The sequence below is a fragment of the Frieseomelitta varia genome, unplaced genomic scaffold (genome assembly GCF_011392965.1).
Source record: "Frieseomelitta varia isolate USP_RPSP 00005682 unplaced genomic scaffold, Fvar_1.2 scaffold_285, whole genome shotgun sequence".
Lineage (NCBI taxonomy): Eukaryota > Metazoa > Arthropoda > Insecta > Hymenoptera > Apidae > Frieseomelitta > Frieseomelitta varia.
Window position 1 is genome coordinate 704,756 of NW_025110018.1, and position 8,153 is coordinate 712,908.

Below are 8,153 nucleotides of genomic sequence, written 5' to 3' on the forward strand. Positions count from 1 at the left end.
TTTTTTTTGCTGTACGTACTACGACACGTAAAAAACGACACGATTAATGCCAAAAAAGCAAACTTGAAAAAAAAACAAAAAAAAAAAAAACAGTTGAACAATCGCGTCCTTTCTAAACTAAACGAAAAGAGATCGTTTATGGAAAAATTAGTCAGTTGGAGCGGGGATGTTTCGATGTTTGAAAATTCCGAGAATTACGATAAAGCTCTGTCTTAGAAATGTATTAAACGAGTATTAAAAGAGACAGATTGTGCACAGACCGTGGACAAATAAGCAAATGAATCAAATTGAACGATACAATCTATCGACGGCGAATCGAGAAATTGTGCATTAACGTAAAATAAGAGTGCTAGCATTTTCGTTCTTCTCTTTGTACTGTCAGCCGCCGTCACATCGACGCGACGTCTTCGAAAGTACATAAATCAGTGTGCCGCCGAGTTACCTTTCTCGATCTCTTTCACAAACGACGGCGACTCGACTCGACTCGACGCGACGCGACGCGACGCGACGCGGTAAAGAAATGTCGCTTCACCGTCGTTCCCATGACAATTATCAGAGTCACGTCTTTGAATGAAAAAGCAGCGGAATAAATCTTGGGTGCACTGTCGCTGTCGTTGTCGTTGTCGCCGTCGCTGTGCAAAATTTCTGTTCAAAAGCTGCTGTCGACAAGCAGAGTGCAAGTCCAATTAGAAGCCGTCGGTGAGAGATGGTATCCCAAAGGCATGAAATTACAATAATTAGCTCGATGCTGCTCCAGACTTTTAAACCTCTTTTCCGCGCCATGTCAAAAGTACAGAAGGAGAAATGAAGGAAGGAAGGAAGAAAGGAAAGAAGGAAGGAAGGAAGGAAGGAAGGAAAAAAAGGAAACAAATGTCAAGCGACAACAACCGGGGAAATAGAAAAGAAAAGAAAAGAGAAGAGAAGAGAAGAAAAGGAGAGAGAAGAAAGAGAAGGAAAGTAAAGAAAGAAGGAAGGAAAAGTTAAGAGAGTCGAACTGAAAAGTCGCGGGATAATGAAATAAGAGGAAGGACACTTTTTAGTTAAAGGTGGGTAGGGCAGGGTAGGGTAGGGTAAGGTAGGGCAGGACAGGGCAGGGCAGGGCAGGGCAGGGCAGGGCAGGGCAGGCAAACTGCAGGACAAAAGGGGCGAAAGGAGAAATTCCGGGGCAAAGATAAGCCGGAAGTCAAGCCGTGGGATCTTGGTGGAGACAAGCTTGACCTATTTGTCTCATAACAGCGGTAATAGGATCGGAAAGTATTATAAGTAGAAGTGACAATCGCCGTGGGACAAGCAGTCTGCCGAGTGGCCGGGTGCAAAGTAAATTGATGGTGGCGATATTACGCGGAAATAAAAGCGAGGAATAAACGTCCACTCGGCAGTGAGCCGAACGGGAATAATAATAAAAATTCTTGTATCACGTGTCCGAAATGGGGAAACAGCGTATCGTTTAACAACGATTTGGTATTAATTAATTAATTCCCTCCTCCCGACGCGCTCACGTTCTTTCTGTTGTTCGCGCTTCCGAAAATGTTGCGAGAAAACGCAACGCCGGGTCGCTCGTCAACGGCTTTCCGATGGAGCGTAACTTTTCAAAATTTCGTTTCATCGAGCTTTCTCGTACTCTTCGTACGATTCGCTCGATCCTTTGACGTTAGCGTTGCCATCAACACGAGACAAATACACAATGTTCAACAGCTTCAACGTTCGGAGCTTCAAGGAACGTCGCGTTTACTTTTATTTTGCGAAAATTATCCCTTTGTCCAGCAGTTCTCTCTCTCTCTCTCTCTCTCTCTCTCTCTCTCTCTCTCTCTGTCTTCCTTTCTTTCTTTCTAGAGATTTGCCGTTTCTCGAGAAAACTTGCTCGAGATAGACTAGATCAAAAGACAAGTATCGTAAATGACTTATGTCTGACACGATGCGACGCGACGGAAGTAAGAACACGATTGACTGGCAACGATGAAATGTTTGCGCTCGATTTGAAATACCAGAAGCCAGTTGGGCCAACTGGTTTATCGATTTTGTATTTCTATCGGATACCGATAAAATGCTCCAGTATCAGAACGACAAAGCATTAAAACAAGTCCTCTTCTTTCTCAATATCGCTGCGCGATATTTTCATCGCTCCTTCTTAAATTATTTATGAAGCGTCACTTCCGCACGAGATTCCCTCGATTTTATATAATTCGACGTCAGGTAATTTCGAGAATGTGAAACATCCTTCGAATTTTTACGTTTTACCAGATGGCCAGCTCATCCTGCCGAATAACTGACTGAATAATTGACGCGACAATTTCGCAAAGTTGTCGCGAAAAGTTAAGAAACGTTATTGAATCACGTGTTATTGTACACGTGGTGCGTACGTACGTCCAGCGAAAAATAATGGAGCGTTTAGGTCAGTCAGGTTAATTAAAGCAAGGTAAACAAGAGGTAAACAACGATGAAACAAAAAAGAAAGAAAGAAAGAAAGAAGAAAAACTGAGAACAATTTGTCGAGAAAGAGAGGAAAGAGACACGTGGGCAGGAGGAAATCCTGTCGCGTTACGATTAATAAAGCAGCTTGTACCTTCGAGGCGCGGCAAAAGAGGCAGCGCGCCAGTTAGCGTCCAGGGTAGTAATCCGACGCCGACGCCAACATTCCACGGAGGTTAAGAATTTTACGATATTTAATATAGGTAATAAGCTACCTCGGAAAGTTCGATAATAAGCTGTCGGTGAAAAGTTTTGGCGGCGGAAGATAGTTGTTGCCTGTTGCGCGATATACTGATAAATCCGTTGGACACGAGCGATTTATGAGAGTAGCCGAGGCATTGTTCCGCCCTCCCGTTGAAATAACAACGAGCTGCTCTCTGTTTGTCCGTGAAAACTGAACTGAGAGAAAGTTAAGGGCACGCGACGCGATGTTGCTTAACGACGCATGCACATACATATATTTGAATATACATAAATAGTATTATATATGTTTAAATTTTTCTAACGACGTACATACATACGAGCAATTTCAATTTCATTCAGTCGTTTGCGACGTAGAGACGAGAGACGAGAAGAAATTTCACTATTAGCCACAAATTTAACGCATCACGCGCTCTCACGCTTCCAATCGGGATCGTTCGAAATCGTCTGTTCGTTTGTTCGTTTTTCTTTTTTTCCTATCTTTGCCATACCACCCTTTGAACTTTCCCTTCTCCCCTCTTTCTTCTTCCTTCCTCCCTCTTCCTTCTTTCTCATCCCACAGTTGTACAGGAAAAGATACGCGGCAAAAGTTTCGCTGGCATCTGTTATTATCTTTTGTTGAAAAGTAGATCGTGGCGCAGCAAAGGCAAACGTAACGTAAATATTAAAGCAATACGTTACGAAGGGAAACGTAAATCTGTGATACGCAATATTGCGACGATAAAGGCGAATGGAATGTGGCAACGCGACAGCCTACAGTTTTCATTGCTCCCTTTGCGTGCTGGCCCGGTTAAGTGATATACACGATGATTAAGCGAACGTTCAGAGACTCGCTAACGCTAGTACCTACCTATTATGAAATTTTTACCGAGCTATTCTATCGCCGACGCCTACTTTAATATATGGCAGTCTCTCTCTCTCTCTCTCTCTCTCTCTCTCTATATATATATATATATATATATATATATGTATACATACATATTCCTCTCCTGTTCTTTCTTCTTTCCTCTCTTACACTCTTTCTTTCTTTCTTTCACTCGAAATACTTGCTCTTGCACGGACTAGAATATCGGTATTCCTGCAAAAAGTATGACTTTAATTAAAACGCTGGAAAGATTTCGCACGAGTTATTTATTCCGGAAGCTCGATGTCTTTTACGATGACCCGCAAGGGGTTTGTTAAGGAAGGCACATGCACCGTGTTGTCAGTGTAAAGTTGAACAGATTTTGATCGAGGTTGCATCGTGGAGACGCAAACTTTTCGAAAAACTTTCGAAATTTTGCCGTTTTTACATGCTAGTATGTTATTTACCCCATATTTATACCTACTTGGCGCGCACATGTTACCTATTTACGTTAATACGAAGGACATAAAGAGGCAGCATATAGTCGGCATGTAGGGCATCGAATTCACTTTGATGCGTATTTCGAAGCGTAAGTAATTAATTTTATAACGCTCAGACAATATCATGGCAGAGTATTACGAAACTAGCCTGAAATTATTTCCATAGAGTTAAATTAAACGAGATTTCATTTCACCGGGGTGTTCACGGCTGTCGGAAATTAGTTTGAGAGCATTTTGCAGTTACTACGCCACTCCTTTTCCCAGATGGAAACTCGCGCGCGTGTCACTAGTCACTTTCATTTTTTAACTGCTCGAAATAAACGCACGCGGGAAAATACACGCCATGTGCAGCGACCATGGTTGCGTTGCGTTGCGTGGCTAGAAAGTAGAAAATGGAAAGTAACAAGCAACGCAAACGACTTGGGCTCCAAAAGTACCAAACCCTTGTTCAAATCGAATGTACCGACCTCCAGGTCAGTATCATGCGGAATGCAACAGCTTGACAGACTAAAGCGCTAAGAAAAAGATGGAGATTAAATTGCAACTATCGTACACTAGACGACGCGACGTCATTCTACTCGTAGACCAATTTTACAATCTATCTCGGAGTGAAATAAATTTCAAAATATAGATGCAAACGCTTTGAATTCTTATGTTTAGTATATCTACTGCGGTAAGAAGCTAGTCGTGACAAAAAATTCCACCAGACACTGTACACTGTACATAGCAGCTACGTTGTTTAAGAGTACCGCGTCATTTCAAATGTAAAGTCTTTAAAGTATGAAATTTTTGTTAATCGATAATATTCGAGGGAAACGGGGAAAAAAAAGAGAAGGAAGAGAAAGAAAAAAACTTCAAGTCAGCTTTTTTCAGAAAGCATCGCATAGACAATGGAAAAACTACTAGAGAAACCATCTTTACGAGCAAAGATGTTCCAAAGATGTTCCAAAATTATTTCCCTTGGCTCGGTAGCTTGGTCGTACTTGCTCGATTAACCAACCTCGCTCTTCCCAACGTTTCATTCATTTCTCTGACTGTTATTTGTATTTCGTACCTCGCACTTTTATATCTTCGTATCTTTTAGACGCTCCGTTTGTTCGAAATCGTGTGATTTCTCGGCTTCTTCTTCGTATCTTTTTCTCCGCCGTTTCGCAACTTGCCCGTCTTTCCTACTTTTCTACAGTGTCTTAGTTTCTTTACTTTAGTACAATATCTCGGACCGAAAGTTCCGTCGTCTTTCTAATGAATCGATTTTTTCCACTTCTTCTCTTCCACTTGTCCATCCAGTCCTCCAATTCAGTACTCGTCTCTTTCCAATTCGCTTTGCCCCTTTCCTTTTCCAACCGACATTTTTTCCCCCCTCCCCCCTCGCCCCCCACAGAATATCACCCATTTTCACCTTTCGTCTATCTCAACATTGGCGATTTTGTTCCCCACCTCCTTCCCCCTTCGTGCTCGTCCACGAGTCCACGATGGATTATTTTCTTTCAATTTATTTAAAATTTTCTCTCCGTACTTTACGCCATGTTTTTCCTTTCGTTTCTATCCTACTTTCTATTTTCGCTTTCTTTCTCTCTTTCTTCCCCCCCCCCCCCCCCCCCCCCCCCCCCCCCCCCCCCCCCCCCCCCCCCCCCCCCCCCCCCCGCCCCCCGCTCTGTTTCGCTGTTTCTCTGTTTCTCTGTATTTTGTTTGCTTTCCTTGCCTATCGTAACGAGATACCGATTCAAAGCGAGAGTGGAGGAAACACTAGCGCGAGCTCGATTTCAAGTCGACTCTGTCACGTTTACGTCCGTTCCAACCGCGATTCGGCAAATAAAATACAATACTGAAGAGAGAAAAAAAAACGTAGTTTCACGTTTACCCTCAACGAGAATATTTTATAAACTACTGATGAAGAAACTAGCGATTTTCATCATTCGTCATTTAGAACACCATCTACACACGTGCAACAATAACAATAACAATAACATACACTTTATAACAATTATATTCTTTGAGAAATGCCTATATCTTGTGTACATCGGTGTCACAAGCGTCTGTGTATTTCATTGCACAGACGTATAGCTCACTATCGCTTGTTTCGCCACAAAGATATTGGATAGAAATTAAACGCACGAATTACCATTAAAACGAATGTGAACAAACGACAGTTCTCTCCTCGCCTTATACTTTTATCGCCACGACGCGACAAACTACGTACATGGTTGTTTAGAAAATATAAATCCTATAAATATTCTATTGAGAAACGGATAGAGAATATAAAAAATAATAGAGAAGAAGCGAGTCACGAGTGAAATATGCATTCGCAGTTAATTATTGGTTTTTCGTCCCAGTGACAAAGAGAAAAATGAAGAATGATAAATAGAAACGTATACGCTGTAACGTGTAAACGTAAAGGAGAGAATGTAAGAGTTGTAGCACCTCGTTGCTCATTTTTCTTTTCTTGTTGTCTTTGCAAAGTTGCCTTTGTTTCTGCAATACTTCTCATCAATTGCGCCTTGAACGTAATCGGTTCGCGGCGTGGTCGCGGGTTTGGAATGAAACGTTGAACGTTAAACGACATTCGAGCAAGTCCACAAGTGGCATCTAGGATTGATTCAATTTCATTTATTCTCGAGTTTGGCTGCTTATTCTCAGAGTTGAATGGCCCGTCGTCTTCTTCCTTTCGCCTGGCCTTCCGTTCGCTAACCAGCCGATAGGTAAGCACAAGTTGCCAATTGGCCGGAAGCCTTCTTTCACCGCGCGTTCTCGCACGTTCTTTCAACAGCTTTTTTTTTTTATCCCTTTCACCGTATCGAGCCATTAGCGCTCGATATTCGATATATAACGAAAACGCTCGACTTTCCGCGCGAACATCGACTCACCACTACTATCTCGCTCTGCTAGTATCGCTCGCTTCGCAGATTACAATTATTATTTACTTCTCACTACTACTATCTTTCACTTGCTCCTTTCTCGGTTGACGGTTGAGAGTCACTTACTCCTGCTTCTCCTCCTCCATATAACCACCACCCATGCTCGTACGATACCTCGAATCCAGGATTAGTATGATCGCATTAATTCGTCGAGCGTGACGTTACGATTTATTGCAATTCATTACAAATGCAATCAGTTTGTTACAATTACGATTTACCACTAGGTACGTACACATGTACGTGGTCTGAGCATCGTACGAGAGACACCTACCGTAAAGATATCGACGCGACAAAGATGCAGCAAAGCTCGCAAAGCTGTTGTTGTTGTTGTTGTTGTTGTTGCTGTTGAACGAGATACGACGATACTTGGAAGAAACTTGGTTAATTAACGTTCGAAGCTGTTAGCGTTCGTTTGGCGGGCCGGTAGCCCTCGGTCGAGAAATTGATACTCGAGGCAAACAGGCCGTGTCATTACGTTTCTCGTGCCCTTTCTTCGCTATAAAAATGCTATCCGCGCTCATATCGCGCAAGTGGATGCTCTTGTTTGCGCGGAATAACCGCGATCGCGAAATGGTAGTTGCGCGCTTACGATAAAGCCCCGATGCTTGTTTCGAACGAGTTCCAACTATTCGCGTAGCCAACTATTCCGTGTAATCGCCACTTTGCAAAACATCTGAAATGCCACTAGGATACACGTTTGTAAATTGCGTGGAAAGTGCAAGAATTATTCAAACGTAATGCACGTACTTTAGTTACTCGAGAAATTTGAGAAATTTGTCTTTCCAACAATCGACAATATATATTCAGTTCAGTTTTCCTTTGCTCTTCGCAACAGCACCGATTGAAAACAGAATACAAATAATAATATCTGGAGAAATGATTTGTGGCAACAAATGGTCTGGAGATTCAGTCTGGATTCAGCAGTCGCTGTGGAAAGTTTGAGGACAATCGATAGTCGTTAACTTTCACGAAACAACGAACCTCGATAATGATCGATAACGGAGGAAAAATATCCAAGTACCTATTCGAGTAGAGAGGACACGATACGCGCTACGTAAGAAGGTATTACACGCTTTTACGAGCTAAGCAAGCTACTCTTCTCACGCTTGCCAACGAGTCGTGGAAAAAAGTGAATTATAGTGAAAGATTTTCTTCCAAAGAAAAACAATGTCCAACTTTTGTTTTTATTTCGCGACGAGTCAATGACAAAAAAAAAAAAAAAAA